General features: G+C 44.0%; 1 protein-coding gene across 1 annotated transcript in view; it reads right to left on the bottom strand.

Moving 5' to 3' along the window:
* Positions 1–14,260: 14,260 nt before the first annotated feature.
* Positions 14,261–18,269, bottom strand: part of PDGFB (platelet derived growth factor subunit B) — a 42,007-nt gene continuing 37,998 nt past the window's right edge. The window contains exon 7 of the mRNA XM_078683494.1: positions 14,261–17,020. The gene's annotated coding sequence lies outside the window, so the exon portion shown is untranslated. The remainder of the gene's footprint in view (positions 17,021–18,269) is intronic.

The raw sequence follows: 18,269 nt of genomic DNA, 5'->3' as shown, positions 1-18,269 counted from the left end.
TCACTGTAGATTTCCCAAATGTGATCAGTCTTCCATTTTGAGCCTCTGTATTCGTAGCAAACATTGGTGTCCTGCTACTTCTTGGGAGTCCACTTGGCCTACTGTTTGTTATCGGCCACATGATTGTGGTTTAACCAGGTCGATGGATACAACTCGGTTCTCCTTTTTACCAGCAAGGGGCGGTAGTACTACTGATCTTGTCCCGTTGACAGACAAGACAGGAACTGCTTTTCTGTAAGAAGGCCCAAATTCCTTCTTTACCGCGATCTTTTCTCTGACTAGATCCCCGACTTTTGGAATCCAGACAGGCCTTGCTGGGACAGGTGGTTTCTCTTCAGTGGTTGTTGGCTGTTGTTTCAGTTTTATGTTGCTCAGGTCTTTTCTTGTTTCATTTAAGTCCTGCAAAATAGCCAAACGATCTTTGATATCAAAGCTTTTGTCTTTAACCACTGAAGTCTGACTATCAAGATCTTTGATTATCATTCTAGTCCCGAACAATAGTTCGTATGGACTGAACCCTTTCAGAGAATTCCTTGGCAGGTTATTTAGACTACGTTGGACACTTATTAGATGTTTGACCCACCCAGCACCCGAACCTAATACCTTTTCCGTTATAGATTGCTTTATGTCTTGGTTTTTTCTTTACACCATCCCGTATCCCTCAGGAAGGAAGTGAGAAGAGTCCCGCTATGCTATGCTCATTTGGCCATGTTTCCCCATAAGCTTGAAGACTAAAAGGAATACATTAGTCAAAACGTAGCATGCTCCTAGCGTATATGCCATTATAGACTCGCAAATCCTTGTATAACAGTCCAGACGTCAGCCGAGCGCTGGGGTCTACATTATAAGTGAAAATTAGTCTTTTTATGTTATTATAACGCTTTTTTTTTTCTTTTATGATGGGGGTTTTCCTTATTGTTGTTGTTTATCTGGAGTGAAATGCCAGGGCAATAGTCCTCCCTGCTCGCCACTGCGATCTCTATTGCAGTCTGGGCAGTTTTTTACAAAAATGTGATGATGCAGGCTCATGCCTGGCCACCAGTACACTGATTGTAATTCTTCCAGAGAATCTTTTTGTTTAAGGTGTCTGAGACCCTCACCCATATGTGCGTCTGCTATTAACAAGCCTCTCCTGTCCGTGTTTGGAATCACTCTATCCCCCACTCCAGGGATTCGAGCAAAAGGGACTGAGTTTGCATCGATTATGTATGTATAATTGAGTGGATAATTGATCGGTAGCGCCGAGCAGTCGCCTTTTGATGGCGTTTTTACCGCCAGCATAGTTTCACCGTCAATGTGTTTTTCTGTATGCTTTTTTGTAGCTACGGAAGCCGGTTTAGTTGCTACCGCTGTGGCTGTCTCAGCCAATGAATTCCCTGCAACGTGAACGCCATCACGCTGATGACTCAGTGAATGTATCACGTGAGTTTTTGGTAGTTCTTTCAGTAAAAGAGCTACTTGTTCCCAAAGCACTTTTTGCTTTATTGTTGCACCTGTGTCATCTTTGTAATCGTTTTGAATCCATTTCTTTAAATCGTTATTGTACGTTTTGACGCAGTAATACGAATCGCACACAATAAGTGTCGGGAATTCTCGATCAGTATTTTCAAGCGCCATCTTGAATGCCAGTAGTTCTGCTCTTTGAGCTGTACAGTCTCCTAGAGATTGCGTTTTAGTGACCACTGGTTTAAATTTTCCTTCGTGCCAGCGACCTTTAACAATCGCACACGCAGCACTGTAAGCTTGCTTACCCCCCACTGCGGGTTGTGCTGATCCGTCTGTATATATTATACAGCCGTAGTCTTCTAGAGGCAGAATTTCGGTCGGCGGAGGACATTCGAATTCATATTGGAGAAATTCTTGTGTTTTTAAATTGGGATCAAATTCGTATACCACGTCTGTTGCAGCAAGAGAGTTAGCCCACTGTATCCATCTTGGATGGAGTGCTTTAGCATTCGGAATGCTTGCCTTTGTTACCGCCTCTAGGGCTGGTATTGGTGTCACGATGATTATTAGTTTACCCTGTGCTAGGGCCCGCTCCTTTGCTACAGCAGTCTGTACCGCGGTCAGAATTTTTTCCGTTGGGCTAAATTTCATTTCAGCTTTTGTGTACAAATGTGATTTGTATGCTATTGGTACCTTTTCTCCCTCATTAGAGGTCAGGTATGTGAATCCGCATCTTCCTGGGATGACTCGAATCACAAGGTTGCGTGTGTTGTCACGTGTTTGTAATTTTGTTTTTACTAACATATCTGTTTGTAAAGATCTCAAAATTTCTGTGTGTTTTTGAGTCCAATTGATTCTTTTAAAATCTGGTTTTATTAGATCATAGAGAGGTTTAATTCTCTCTGCATAATTTATAATGTAAGTTCTACCGAAATTCAGGAAGCCTAGAATTGATTGTAGGTTTTTTAGTGTTCTGGGTGCTTGGATTACAGCACATTTCTCTAGGAAATTGTCAGCCAGGCTTTTGCCTTCACTTGATAGTTCATATCCTAAAAATAGGACTGTTAGATGGGCAATTCTTGACTTCTTAAAGTTGAATTTGTAACCCTCTGCTGCGAACCCAAGTATTATGGTGTTCACTCTCTTCATGTGAGTATCCAAGTCATCGTCTGTTAGATAGATGTCGTCGACATAAGATAATGCCTCGTCATCATAGGTTTGTAGTAACTCTGTTACCCTCGCTGAGAATAATCCTGGGCTGTTCTTGAACCCCTGGGGCAAACGACAGAAATTCTTTTGCGTGCCATTTATTGAGAACGCCGTCAAATATCTGCTCTCTGGTGCTATATTTTGACAAAAGAAACCATTAGAAATGTCTAAGGTTGTTTTGTATTTTTTGCGCACTATGTTATTCATTAGTGCAGCACTGTGCGAGTTTTGTACTGCAAATGTTTTGCAACATGAGTTAAGGTGTCTGTAGTCCAAAACAAGACGATATGAATTGTCTGGCTTGGAGACAGGAAACAAAGGGTTGTTCATTTGTGAGGTGCAAGTTTCAATCACCCCCTGGTATTCAAGTTGATCTAGGATCTCTTTTACCTGTTTTTTAGCTTCTTGCTTAATCGGGTACTGCCTCTGGGCAGTAGGTTGTGATTTTAACTGGATTTTGTGAGGAGGAGAGTCCTCATCCCATCCCACATGATTTTTATATAAGGCAGGGGCTTGAGCTACTGCCCACTTTCTTGCAAGTGTATATTTTTTATGAATTGGAATATGGTTTGAGAAGGCAGGCATAATTATTTCTTCGCCATGTGGGCACTCCCTGGCAAACTCTGGAGGCCAGTCTTGTTCAGCTAGAAGGATGTCATAGCCCTTGGACAAATTATCCCAAAATAGTCCCCTTATTTTTCTAGTCTTATCCCCCTCTATAAGCAATGTTATTTCATATATTTTATGAGGTTTGCTAACTCTGGTATCTGCAGTTTCCACCTGAATGTATTCATTCGTGTCCACTGTCTCCAGATGATTCATAAGGACTTTGCGAGCTATGCTGACTTCTGCTGCGCTGTCTAGCATTGTCTGAGCCCATTCTCCGTTTTTCAGCTGTGTCCTCAGTATTCTCGGCATTATTGATTACTTTAATACTGGCTACCTTCTTTTTTGGAAATTGTAATTTTTATTCAGATGAGCAGGTTCTTTGTCTTTGGACTTGACGTGCTCTTTCCTTTGTTCTGATCGTCCTCTTCTTTCCGATTTCTGCGAGGAAGTCTGAAAAGATTGAGAGGGACGTGTATCAATATCTTGATATCTATCAGGTTTCTTTATATTATCCCTATTTCTAAGGTTGTATTTTTTCACAGAGGGCTCCCGTTGGGGAGATTTGCGTCCTTGGCCGGGAGATCTTTCTCTCTGCCAAGGAGACCTTCCTCTGGACTGGAATATTTTTTCTTTAGGATTGGATTGCTTATTTCCATCCCAGCTCTTTTTTTGAGTGTTTAAATTATTTTTTATAAATACCTTTTCAGGACTTTCAACTAGTTGGGGTTTCACTGGTATTCCACCCAAACTATCTCTTCCTAGTTCTTCATAGGATTTTTCTATGATTCTGGCAATTTCAAATGGTTGGTCTGCTATATCTGTCTCTTTTAACCTCTGGCGAATCGCCACATTTGCTGCTTCTCCCTTTATGTTGGCTAATAATATTGCAGAGACCTGCTTGAAATCTTTCGGTAATTTCATACCGAGAGTTAAGGCGGGCTCTGGACCGTATTCATCTTGAATCTGTTTTAGCACATCTGGTATTACTGACATGGATGGTACACCATGTGTTTTTGTGTAAATGGAAGCAAAGACTGTTCCCCAAGTGTCACAGTCCTCCACATGTGGTGCGATTCCCATTGGAAGACAGATAGTCAGAATCCTATGTTTCTCAACAGGGGTGGTATCTGGAAACACCGCCTCTATTTGAGTGATTTTTTGTGCTAGCCAGAAAGGAATTTGTTCCCGTTTTGCGGGTACCTTACCTAGACAGGACTGTATGTTCTGTGGTGTAATTTTATTTGTGTTCCCCTGATGACTCGTCAGCTGTGGAATTTTAATTGCTGGTTGGATTGTTGAAGTCCGCATTACATATTGAACTAATTGTCTATGTATTTTTATTAATTGTTTTAGCAGTGTTAAAAGCTCTGGTGCAGGCATTTCTTCAATGTCTGGATGTGGTGTATATCCGGCTAGGACCGGCCACGTTGCTCCTGGTCTACCTAGTGGACCGAGCCTGGTGATGTGATTATTATGTTTTAGGGCGCCATTAAACAAGAGCAGGTGCTCTTGGAATTTGAGTGGTATTTCCACTTCCTCGAAAGGAGTGTACTCACTAGGAGGTTCCTCTATTTTGTAATAGTGGAAGTCCTTTGTTACAGCGTTTGCTGCTGGAAAGTTTATCCATGAATAGAATACCTCTGTCTGCCGATATTCGTGTGCCTCAATTACGAATATGACTGTACCACCTCTTGGTGTCAGTCCATTTTCTATAAGTTTTAGGGTTATAGATTTCCTTATGTTGACCGGGATGAGTATTGCATCTGGGTCATTTTCAAGCAGAGTATTGTCTGCTACTAGGAGTTCAGCTGCTATTCTAGCTGTCTCCCTTTCTTCTTCAGTTTCTGACATACTATTGTCAAGAAGATTATTTTATTTATTTGCAGATCAGGTTTCTATGGGAACAAAGATTAGATGCACAATATTTTGGAACAGTGTATCCTTCAACGTTGAATAAACCAAGAACCATACATAGGAGTCTCCTCCTGCGAGGTTTGGCGGATATGACCTTTCACCCACTCCAGACGTCTTTGGAGTATTATGGGAAAAAGGGGTTCTGTGTGAAAAAGCACGACTGAGTTACTCTAATGTCTTGCGTTAGTTTTATCGCCTATCCAAACGTTGGGCGCCATGTAGTGTAGTTCCTATTATCCCAATAGGCTCTGCGCATTGGAATAATATCTTCAATAGTATAGACCTAGGGCAGAGGTTAACTAGGTCTTCTACCGACGATATTAGACTTAAAGTTTTGTGTTTGCCAGCTAGCTCAGAGTTCACTAGAAACTTTCTCGAATAGACAAGGAGGATTTTAACCTCCCTGGGTAGACAAGAAGGGATTTAGTTTCTGACAACCATAGAACATGACAACTTTGCTCTCCCCTAATCAAGAGTGTATCTCTAGAGTCGTGTGAAAACAATAGACAACTTATTTTACTCAGTCAGTACGTGCATTCTTAGTTTCACCAGTTTGTAGAGAAATAAGAGATGGGCATGGTTCAATAAAAGATGTTATTTATTGATCAGTCTCTTTTCTCATACAAGAGAAATGAATCGCTATTATTGCAATACTTATAGTTAAGTAAAGTGCATACAGTAGAGACAGAATTATAAAATAATACTGCAAAAGCATTGATATGGTTTCTGAGCCATATGATACTTTAAAATGGATAAAATAGATATATACATATATACATTTGACTAATCGTACTCAACTGGTGCTTCTAACCACGCCTACCCCAATGTACCTGACCTAAGCCTAATACGTGGGCGGGAGTAGATAAGTAGCAGTTTAAGTTAAGTTTGTTTTGCCAAGGGACTGACTCGAGAATTCTCTGCAAGGGGTTATTCAGTTCTGTACCTGAGATCTAGAATGATGGAGGGCTGGTATCTCTTATCCCAGGTCTTGATATTCCAGCTGCCTGCGAGGGCTGCTTGGAAGCGCCAGAGCTGGATTTCTCGGCAGGAGAAAGGCAGCGTCTCGTTCTCAGCGCGTCAGGAAGGCGGGGCAGCGTCTGTGGGCTTCGCTCTCTGCTGGGCTCCTCAGCACGTCTCGCTGCTCCGATCTCGTCACCACCGCATGTGTTTGCTTAAGGCAATGTCGGTAATATTTATACCTGAAAGGTGCCGAGATTGACGTAAGGATGGACATATATACGTCAATAAGGATGTCATATGAACGGGCTCGTTCGCACATTCTTTTGCTGAAGTTCTCGGTGAAATCAAAACAATGGCTATGGGAATTTCCCAGGTCGCTGTAGGTTTGATTTGTTTTGAGAACTCCGTATGCCTTATCAGGGGCTGGAGGAATATCGCTTGTCTAATTAGATGGCATGCGTTATGACCTAATCAGATAACGCGCTTCTGTGCCGTGGTGTGGCTTAATCAGATAACGGTTTTTGCACCGTTGGATGGCTGCTAGTTAGTTATTAACCAAACCAGGGTCAGGAATAGGGGAATCGATACAGTACCTATAGGAATACATCACACTCCTCTCATTCTAACGACTGGTTGTAATGAGAATCTGTTGGGATTGGACTTGCTGAAAAGATTGTATGCGACATTACATTGCTCTCCTTCGGGAGTACAACTTTCCCTAGGTAAGAAAGTGATTTCTCCGATGTATTTGTCTAAAGATTGTCTTCCACTGGAATTGCGTTCTCTTCCCGATACCCTTTGGGCTACGGGTCCGAATGATGTTGGTCTTTTGCAGGTTCCGCCCTATGTTGTTACCCTCAAATCGAATGCTAGGCTACCTCGTATCCCACAGTATAAAATATCTAGCGATGGTGAGAGAGCTCTTCTAGCGATTGTCTATGATTTGGTTGAGAAGGGTGTAGTTGAAGAGACGAGAGGTAATGTGTGTAACAGTCCTGTTTTGCCTGTCCTTAAGCGAACGGATGCTTCTAAGCCACCTGTGTATCGGTTTGTGATCGACCTTCGAGAGGTAAACAAGATTGTGGTGCCACAGTTTCCTGTTGTCCCGGATATCACTGCTTTGTTGACTCTGATTCCTGCTTCGGCAGCCTGGTTTTCTGTTATTGACCTGAAGAATGCTTTCTTTAGTATTCCGATTGCTGAGGAGAGTAGGGATATTTTTGGCTTCTCTTTAGGAGGACGAAGCTTCCGGTTTAAGAGAGCTCCCCAAGGTTATTGTGAAAGTCCCTCCATCTATAGTCAGGCGTTGAAAACTCAGTTTGATAGTTTTGTGTTGCCTACTGGTGCTACTCTTATCCAGTACGTTGATGATCTGTTGGTTGCTGATGACGAAGAGATTTGTAAAGAGGCTACTCTTTCTTTGTTGCGACATTTGTCTGACCTTCATCATAAAGTGTCACCTTCGAAGTTACAGTATTGCCGACAATAAGTAACCTACTTAGGTCATCTCTTGTCGAAGGAGGGAAGAAGGTTGACCCCAGAACGAATTCAAGCGATTGCGCAAATGAGTGTACCATCCACACAGAGAGAAGTGTGTGCTTTCTTGGGTATCACCTTGTATTGTAGACAATGGATCCCTAATTTTTCTCTGCTAGCGAAACCTCTGTTGGCACTGACTCGCTGAAACGTTTTTCTGAATTACGCGATGCATTGTGTACGGCTCCTGTATTGGGTACTCCAGACTATAGCAAGCCTTTCATGTTGTACGTGCACGAGAGAGAAGGTTGTGCGTTGTCAGTGTTGACACAGAGATTCGGGGACAAGCAACGTCCATGTGCGTATTTTTCAGCTACGTTAGACCCAGTTGCTAAGGCGTTGCCGAGTTGTTTGAAAGCTACAGCGGCAGCGGCTGTTTCTATCCGACAGTCTGCTGGTTTGGTATTGGATAATACGTTGATTGTGATGGTCCCACATGCAGTGGATACTTTATTGAACAGGACCAAGACACAGCACCTTACTAGTGCACGTCTTTCAGGTTACGAGTTGACACTGTTAGCTAGTCATGTTCACATCAGAAGATGCAATGTGTTGAATCCAGCTACGTTGTTGCCGATCTCTACAGAGTCGGATGCTCAAGAACAGCATGATTCCTTTCTTTGTACAGAGGAAGAAACGAAAGCTAGGGTTGACCTAAAAGATACTCCTCCTGAGAATGTTGATGGTACTTTATGGGTAGATGGTTCGTGTTTTAAGCTTCCGAATGGTGAAATGACTGCAGCATATGCCGTCACAACTTTACATACAGTTGTTGAGACAGCACGCAGAGCACAGAATTCTGCGCAAGCAGCAGAGTTGATTGCATTGACACGAGCGTGTGTGTTGTCAGAGGGAAAGCGAGTGAATGTTTATACCGATAGCCAGTATGCATTTGGTGTTGCCCTTAGTTTTGGACGTTTGTGGAGAGAGAGAGGATTCCTGACTTCCCATGGTACAAAGATTCAGCATGGGCAGTTAGTGAATAAACTTTTGGAATCTCTTACTCTCCCAGAGCAGATTGCAATTGTGAAGTGTAGTGTGCATAAGAAAGTTGTGGACGATGTAGGTCGAGGGAATGCGTTTGCGGATGAAGTTGCGAAGGAAACGCGAGAGACATGATGACCCGAATGTATGTGGCAGGTCCTGCAAGATGGGTTGTGGAAAGAGGAATGTGTGAAGACACAATGGAAAGTGTGAAGATGATTCAGGCTGAAGCTACTGAGAAAGAAGTGAGTACGTGGAAAGAAAGTACGGGTATGTTGGATTCGACAGGTTGTTGGGTTGAGTTGTCAGAACACCAGCGATGGTTGTTGCCTGACGCGTATGTGCTTCCAGTGGTTACAATGGCTCATGGAATGGCTCACATTAGTGCGAAAGGGATATGTAAGTTGTTGGCTCCAGTATGGCAGAATGCTGGAATTCCGAAATGTGCTGAGAACGTGGTGAAGCATTGCATGATTTGTTTGAAGTATAATCCTGGCAAGGGAACTCAAACTCCAGCTGGTCATTTTGCTCCTCCTACGTATCCGTTTGAAGTGATACAGTTAGATTACATACACATGGAGAGATGCAACAATCTGAAGTATGTCCTTGTGGTCGTTTGTGCCTTTTCCAGATGGATAGAGGCCTACCCCCTAAAGGATAATACTGCCTTGTCTACAGCTAAGATTTTGCTTAAGGAGTATTTCCCTAGGTATGGTTTGCCGAGAATTGTATGGTCGGACAATGGGATTGAATTTGTGGGTCAAGTTATGAAGAAAGTGTGTGCTGGAATAGGGATAAGGCAGAAGTTCCATGCAGCGAAACACCCCCAGTCAGCTGGACTTGTTGAATGTTATAATGGCACATTGAAGCTGAAAATAGCTAAGATTCAAGCGAACACTGGTCTTACATGGCCGGATGCCTTGCCGTTGGCTCTTTTGTCAACAAGGACGACTGTGCATTCTCGTGTGGGACTTAGCCCTTACGAAATAGTGTTTGGTCATCCAGCGAATGTTTGGGGTGTGCCTCGTCCAAAAGAATACAGCAGTATTGAGTACCCTATGTTGGTGGATTACTTACATGCCTTGACTGCTAAATTACGTGTTCTCCACCGACTGGTCTATGACAGTCTGCCGACAGCTACTACAGATCCGGGGCATGTTATCCAACCTGGAGATTCAGTTCTCGTCAGAAACTTCCAGCGATCCAAGAACTTGGAACCGAGATGGACTGGACCTTTTCTGGTGTTGTTGGTAACTCGAACTGCTGTTAGAGTAGCTGGTAAAAAGAAGTGGGTGCATGCCACCCATACGAAGAAAGTTCAGTTGCCCTTACCGTATGACAAGTGGGTGAGGGATGGAATAGCTGACTCGGAATGCGAAAGAGTTCCCAGATTCGTGCCTTTTAGTGATGCACATTTGACATGGACTCAGTCAGAGCGCGAGGATGACGATGTTTTGCAAGCTGCTGTGCCTCCGTCCTTGAGAATCGACACGACGAATCCGGAACTCCTCTTTAAGGATCAGACTGTACCTGGTAAAGAACGCTACGATTTGAGGCCAAGAAAGCCTATTGCTATGGACAAATAAAGATTGGCATTTTTTTAATGTAGTGAAATACACCTTGTCGGATCAAGAGACTTTTTTACTTTTTCTTTTTCGAGTCACCATCCGGACTCAGCTGCAGGGTCACGGTATAAGTTCTTAAGGGGTGAGCCGCGTATTGACGCAAGGTCTGCGGTTCAGGGTCGTTAGTGCGATCTTGGCGCACACTTAAGTGAAGAGGGAAAATTGCCGTGAGCAGCACGTTAGAGGATGGAGTCTTTTGAGTCCAACAAGGGTGTTAAAAGAGTTGATTTCAGAGTGAAAATGTGGACATTGATTCGTAGCAAATGTTTTTTAATAATGTGTTTTCTAATGCTTTTGAATATTACAATAGCTTGTGTGGGTTGGGTTTTCTATGTCACACAACAGATGCTTGCATCTACCTCCTAACCTACTCTTTCTTTTCCTACTGTTTCCCCACATGAGTTTCATACGTTGCCTGAACATGAACAGACATGAAGATCAGAATTTGTGAACAATTTGTTTATACAGATGTTACATCAGCATCAGCTAGTTGTAAATACCACGAATTGTTGGGTGTGTGGTCTTATGCCGCATTCGACTGATAAGGGAATGCCATATTTGGTTTTGCCTTTTTCGCCCAATGGGTCAGTATGGGCACTCCAGTCAATGTTTATCTATGCGAATGAAGCATCTCCTGTACGTTCTGTCAAAGATAATGCGAAAAATAATGCTTTGATACAGGGAATAGTAGATATGGTCAGAGATATCGATGCATATAATGCTATCCCTAAAGATGAGGTACGAGCATATATTGGTTGGAACAAGACGAGATATAGCATTAGTCTGACAGAGAAAGAGAGACAGAAAAGGTCTCCTCCTATTTGGATCGTACCCCACCGAGGTCATCTTTGTCTGCAAGGTAATGGTCAGAATCCGAGAGCTCAGTTTGGTAGGAGTGTGTGCGTTCACACCTATGTCTATACGTCCCAGAAATCTCCACCGTTCGTGCCAGCCAAAGGCACGTATTTTGTTTGTTATGACAGAGCATATACATGGTTGCCTTCTGATTTTTCAGGCACATGTTATGTGGCGTTTTTGCTTCCCCCTACATACACAGCTGCTTTCGACTACCATAAAGACAAGATATGGTAGAGGTGTTATCGATGTGAAAGACACTGCTGCACAAGAAGTTGGAGACTTCTTTAAGGGTTTCCTGCCCTTTTGGGGTCCTATGGCTAATAGTAGGACTATTCGTCAGCTTACGTTGAGGCCACTATCAATGAGACTGCAGGTGCTCTAAGTAATATTACAGCTGAGCTTAAAGCGGATCGCCTTACGACATTACAGAACCGCTTTGCTTTAGATATATACTCGCAGATAGAGGTGGAGTATGTAAATTGATCGGGTCTAGTTGCTGCGTTTTCATACCAGATAACGCCCCGACAGTGTACCAAGCCAGGTTACATAAGTCCGCTGAGTCTATACATGTAGACGAAGGGAACTGGTCGTTGATAGGATGGTTTTGGGAACTGCTGTCCAAATGGGGATGGAAGATTCTGATGTTCTTTGGTATGGTTTTAGCTATCCTTTTCTCGTGTTGCTTATGCATCCAGTGTGGTCCTGCCATTTGTGGCCTTTGTGCTACAATCTGTGTGAGAAGACCCATCCCGAGAGAAGTGAGGGATAATAAGATGATGTTGCAGCAACACCTTGATGACCTGATGAGGATAGATATAGACCTGGATTCAGATTGACATGGGTTTGGGTCATTGCCTACGTAATGGCAAAAGGAGGGTCTGAGGTTCCGTGGTTTATGGGACCGGACTCCATTTTGTTTGCGTCGTCCGGAGACGCCATTTTGTGTTGCCCTCACGTAGGCTTAGGTAGTAAACGAACGAACGCGAAGTTGCATGGGCCTCGTTGTTCATGTACGCATTTAACAGGCCCTTTTCGATTTGCAAGTGAGCAGCAAAGATGCTGACCCCGTCACCTGAAACTGACCCTTTACGAAGCCAGTTTTCTCTAGTTGATCGTTGTCTGAGCTCCCAATCAATGTTCAGGATATCGTTAGTTTTTAGTGTTCTTGCACATATCATATCCTACTCAACATCTGAATTGTTTCTTTCCTTTACGACTTTTCATTACATGGGTGGTGCTTTCAATTATGGGTTTGTCCGGCTTGTGGTAATCAAATTTGGGACATTCCTAATAATTAACTTGTGGGTTGGTACGATGTAAAGTGAGCTTTTTGGAATATAATAATGTATGTAAAATGTATTCTATTGGTCAGAATTTGCCGCAGTGGGTGTGCATTTGTAAGTGGTCGCAATTGCCAATATAAGGTGATGTCTTGCTCTACAAAAGTTGAACAGTTTCTTGAGTTGTAGACCGTGTTGTATTGCTGGGATTACTGTTACTAGCTGCAGCTGATAAATTGATCTCTGACGCCAACCAGAAGTATTCCGTGTCTCTGTAGTCTAAGACAGGTGAATCTGAAGACTTCGGGTGTGTCCCTGGCACCGCTGGGTTCTAAGAAAACCCGGTTCTTCAGTCAACATGGCCACAACTGACTCCCTTTGCCAGCAAATCAAGGCATCCTGTGCCCCTACTGTGTTTAGCTGGGAAGGCGGTTCTCACCAGGTCTCTGGATTTGCCCACAACATGGGCAGCCATACACTCAAAACCAGATCAACACAAAGGGGACGCACAGAGCTCTTCTGCAGACACTTTAACCCTTTCAGATTTGTCACAGAGGCAGGAGCCTCTTCCCTGCAGGTAACCTGCATATTTCTACACCAGTTGCACTGCTTCACGGAGCTATCTTATCAGCTGATTACACAAGCAACGGCAAAGCCAGCAGGTCTCATGTTTGGGACCTATTGGCTTTGTCAATGCTTTTTTTGTGATGTTTTACAGTACCTTTAAAAAGCAAAATGCCTTTTGCCAGTGATGGCCGCATCTGCAAAAAGAAAAAATGCCTCATTACATTACATGCCTGTAGCATGTACGCCTCCATTATTCAGTAGGCCAGTGCATGCTTGATTACGTATGCGCACGGCTAAAGAATAACTCATACGCCATTATTTTTTTTTTATTTACCTATCCAAGATGGCAACTGCCACTTACAGTGGTAAATAAAAAAATCAGTTACAATAAAGCACATGTGTGCAACTGTAGCGGCCCGGTAGCAAATAAAACCTGCTGGGCCCTTGATAAGACCTGTAAAATAATGTAATTAGATGTACAAACACCCACACACAAATATATATATATATATATATATATATATATATATACACACACACACTTATAATTGCAGAAGTGGAAGTGGGTGAGCAATAGAGAAGCAGGTCATGGGAAGCAATAGGGTGCGGCTGAAAGGAGTGATGAAATAAAAATAAAGCCAGGTGAGAAATGAGCGGAAAAACAGCACACCAGGACGAGAGCAACACAGAGCAAGGGGGGGTGGGTGGGGGGGGGGACAAGAGTTTAGCGAGGGAAGAAAGACAAGAGGGGGAGAGCTGTAAAACACGTGCACTCTCGTGGAGTGCTTAATGTAAAAGAAAATAGTAGGTTCCTAAAAGTGAACAGTGGAAGGATACAGGTCAGCCATTCAAAAGGATGTAAAGAGTTAATGCTCCAGGGGAGGGGCTAACTCAAGAAGAGGAAAGAAAACCACGGAATAAGAAGCAAGGAAAAAAAGTGACAATAAAGCCAACCAATAAAAGCAATCGTTGGGCTCTAAGCCCACTTTGTGTTTTTGGATTAATCCAAGAGTGGTCTTTCGCAAACAGATAGCTAAAGCTGTTTGATTGGCGAGACCCAAAAAAAGACACAAATTAGAAACTGCATCCAAGGGAGAGGAAGAGAGCATGCTGAGCTGGTGGAGAAGTGTTCTTGCAGTGGACAGACTTCATTAAAAAAAAAAGAATTCTCACCAGCGGGAGGGAAAATCACCATTTTGGCAGTACTGCAAAGGTTATTTAGCTCTGGCAACTCTCTGATCTTTTTTAATGAAAACAACGCTTATTCCCAAAAACATGTTGTTGGCTCTTTTAATACAAAGTTGACGAAGCACATCCTTTTGTACAACTTTAAATACTGAATATAAATACGTTTTCATAGAAAAACAAACAAAAATAGAGGACGTCTGTATTTTTTCCAGTGGGTTGGGATCTGGCCTGGAGGAAGCACCTGAGGTGAGGGGAGGAGACAGGCACGAGAAGAATGTGTTTGTCTGGAAAATGGTATGGGGCAGCAGGGGGTGGGGGGCCCAGGCTAGTGGCATCTCATACACTACAGTGCTGGAATAATGGAGAGTGGTAGAGGTCAGGAAGGAGGCATGTGAGGGTCCCTGTGCCAATATAAAATGGAGGTTCGGATTGAAGCGCTTTGGCAGAGCTGTGAAAGGGTACCAGCACTGGCACAGCAGGGGTTTCAGCAGCCTAGGATTGAGGCGCATTAGCAGAGCTGTGAAAGGGTGCAAGCACTGGCCTAGCAGAGGATTCTGCAGCCTAGGATTGAGGTGCACAGGAAGAGCTGTGAAAGAATACCAGCACTGGCACAGCAGGGGTTGCCGCAGCCTAGGATTGAGGCGCATTAGCAGAGCTGTGAAAGGGTGCAACCACTGGCCTAGCAGAGGATTCTGCAGCCTAGGATTGAGGTGCACAGGAAGAGCTGTGAAAGAATACCAGCACTGGCACAGCAGGGGTTTCAGCAGCCTAGGATTGAGGCGCATTAGCAGAGCTGTGAAAGGGTGCAACCACTGGCCTAGCAGAGGATTCTGCAGCCTAGGATTGAGGTGCACAGGAAGAGCTGTGAAAGAATACCAGCACTGGCACAGCAGGGGTTGCCGCAGCCTAGGATTGAGGCGCATTGGCAGAGTGGTGAAAGGGTACCAGCACTGGCACAGCAGGGGTTGCCGCAGCCTAGGATTGAGGCGCATTGGCAGAGTGGTGAAAGGGTACCAGCACTGGCACAGCAGGGGTTTCAGCAGCCTAGGATTGAGGCACATTGGCAGAGCTGTGAAAGGGTACCAGCGATGGCACAGCAGGGGTTGCCACAGCCTGGGATTGAGGTGCGTTGGCAGAGCTGTGAAAGGGTACCAGCACTGGCACAGCAGGGGTTGCCGCAGCCTAGGATTGAGGTGCGTTGGCAGAGCTTTGCATGGGTCGCCGCGGTGTATAAGCATAGTTTGTACTGTAGCAGTGGTTGTTTCTAGTCAGGATTCAGGTACACTGACAGAGCTGTCTTTAGGTCTCAGTACAGAAATAATACCAGGGACCATAGGTCAAGACTAAGGTGCATTGATAAAGCTGTATGTGGGATTCGGTATTCAAAAATGTAGGGGTGAGACCAGGATCTAAGTGCACTGGCAGAGATCCGCGAGTGTGTGTGGTGGTCTAAGTGAAGGAATGGTATTGATGCCACAGGTCAGGAACGAGGTGCATTGATACAGATGCATGTGGGTTTCAGAGGTGGAATAGCAAGTGCGGCTGCAGGTTGAGATTGCCGTGCATTGGGAGAGTTGTGTCTGGGCCTCAAAACTTTACTAGCACCACAGAGACCTTGAACAGGCCTACCATGGCCCACTCACCACGTCTCCAGAAGGGATCTCACTGTAAAACAGCACTGTGAGAAGAGAGGGGGCGGTGACGGGTGCTGAGAGACAGACAAAAGAGGAGTGAATGAGAAAGGCGAGGTCCGAAAGAACGAGAACAGTAAGACCTGAGGGCTTGGCCGAAATCCCAGTTGGCACAAGAATAAAAAAACCTGGAACAATACACAAAAAAATTAAATTAAAAAGCGCAATTATATACATCCAGTGTGCAATGATCCGCGCATCATGGTGTGGGAGGGCAACACATCACATCATCCTGCCCTTCAGACCTTCTCTTAGCCCCCGTCTCCAGCACCACACATGGATCATTTTAGTGGTTTGGTTAAGCGATGGCCACGCCTACCCAACCCTATCCACCCCGGGAGACAGGGCGTCCTTCGATCGCCCCCCTTTTTACAGCAGGTCTGGGAGGCGATAAGTAATTTCCCTATTTTGTGACTATCTCATGCCCACCTGTGCGCAATCCCCTCAAACAAGGGGGTCAGGGGCATATCTTGTCCGTTACAGTTTTAGCTCTTGTTCATTGTCGTGATTGTCTTTCCAAGGCATTTGTGCTACTTGCCAAATATCAGCGCCACTAGCCATTCTCTGTCATTCTCTCCTGCAGGTTAGGCACTCTACAGTGGCAATCACGATCCTCCATCATTGCTTGTGGCAGTCGTGATACACCACTATTACTTGTGGCAGTAGTGATACTCTACAATTGCTTGTAGCAGTCGTGATACACCACTATTGCCAGCAGCCGTCGTGATACTCCACTATTTTCTGTGGCAGTGATAGAACTCTGTTATTGTCTTGGACACTTGTCTGTGGCGGGCGGGATAGTAGCAGTGGTCAGCGGAGGGCAAGCGTCTGTCGCTGTGGTGGTACTCGTCTCTGGTCCGTGGCCCTCATCTTACTCGGCTGCATCTCTAATGGGGTTGTACTTTAATATTGCTTTTAGCAGGTGTGTTGTTCCCTCAGTTGGGCTCAGTAGTACAGAGAGCATTTCCCTGGCTATTCCAGGCACCACTGCCCATGGAGAAAGAGCTGGAAAGCCTTAGAGATGGCAGTGAGATGACCATTCAATGTCGCACGCTCGAAGTGCACAGATAGGTCGAGGACCAGCACCGATGACCCCATAGGGGCTACATTCATGGGACGGAGACGGTAAAGCCAGTCCACGCTCAATCGCAACCTGTTGAAGAAAGGGAAGACATGTCACTATCAGCAGCAGGTAGTTCCACGTGACACCAACAGGAACTACAGAAACCTTTTTGAATTAAGCATGACACAAGCCGGCAGAAAAGATTTGTTACGGAATAAAACATGACAGAATGAGAAAACAGAACACTACAGACTGAAATATTATACACTATAAACGAGATGAAAGAAACGCTCAAGAATGAAACAACACAAAGGAGGCAAAATAAACACTGTAGTATATAAACATAACTGTAACAAGGCAAGAAAGAAATACAATAGAACTAAACACGACACAAGCAGGAACAAAAAACACTGAAGAATAAAACATGACAAGATATACACAAGAATCTGTGTACAATCAAACATGAAACAAACAAGACAATAGAAACACTGAAGAAAGAATCATGGCTTAAACGGTAGTAAAAGAAACACAACTGAAACATGACACAAAAATTGCATGGAAGACACAGGAACATCTTAAGGATTTTGGAGGCCCTGGGCCAAACGTATTTTGTGGGGCCGTGGAATGTATGATCCAATTTCACCTCTTTCTTTCCCTCTATGACCAGGTCACTGACAGTGCACAGGCACACTCCTCCAAATTCTAAATGTGTTACAGCTAATATTTAGGGATAGTGACGTGTTTCAATATTGTAACACAGCGGAAGGTCACTAATATTACTGCAACTAATCTCTGTGACACCCTCCCATTCTTAATATGTGAGGCCCTGCTTGGATCTCAAAGAAACTTTTATTATGGTTGGCGCATGAAACAAAAAGACATATCTCTGCAAAATGTCTTTAACAGACTCGCAGATCACCTGTGGTATCTTTATTGTGATATCTCTATCTTTACAGAACATGCTCATGGAAGGTGATGATGTAAGGATTATGAGAATGTGGGGAATAATGTGCAGAGGGTTGTCAGTTGGAAGATGGACTGAAGCGGTGGCTGAGACGTTTCACATTTACTTAAGATACTTGTGTAAATCCAAGGATATCTATAACTCCCGTGTGTGGACTGCATACTTCTTCACATCACCCACATTAAAAATAAATTAAAGGAAAATTGTATTTAAAACAATTTGTTTCAGAATTATTCAAGGTCATCAGGGCAAGACACTATGCAAGACAGAGCTGGCTCTATCAGGGGGCCAGAGCCCACTTTGTCCATGCCTCAAAACCTAGCCGGGGATAAACACTATGGAATGAAACTACCAAAATAGAACACAAAAGACAAA

This window comes from Lissotriton helveticus, chromosome 1_1 (genome assembly GCF_964261635.1).
Source record: "Lissotriton helveticus chromosome 1_1, aLisHel1.1, whole genome shotgun sequence".
NCBI lineage: Eukaryota > Metazoa > Chordata > Amphibia > Caudata > Salamandridae > Lissotriton > Lissotriton helveticus.
Note: the sequence above shows the minus strand (reverse complement) of the source record. Positions and strands in the feature narration are given on the sequence as shown.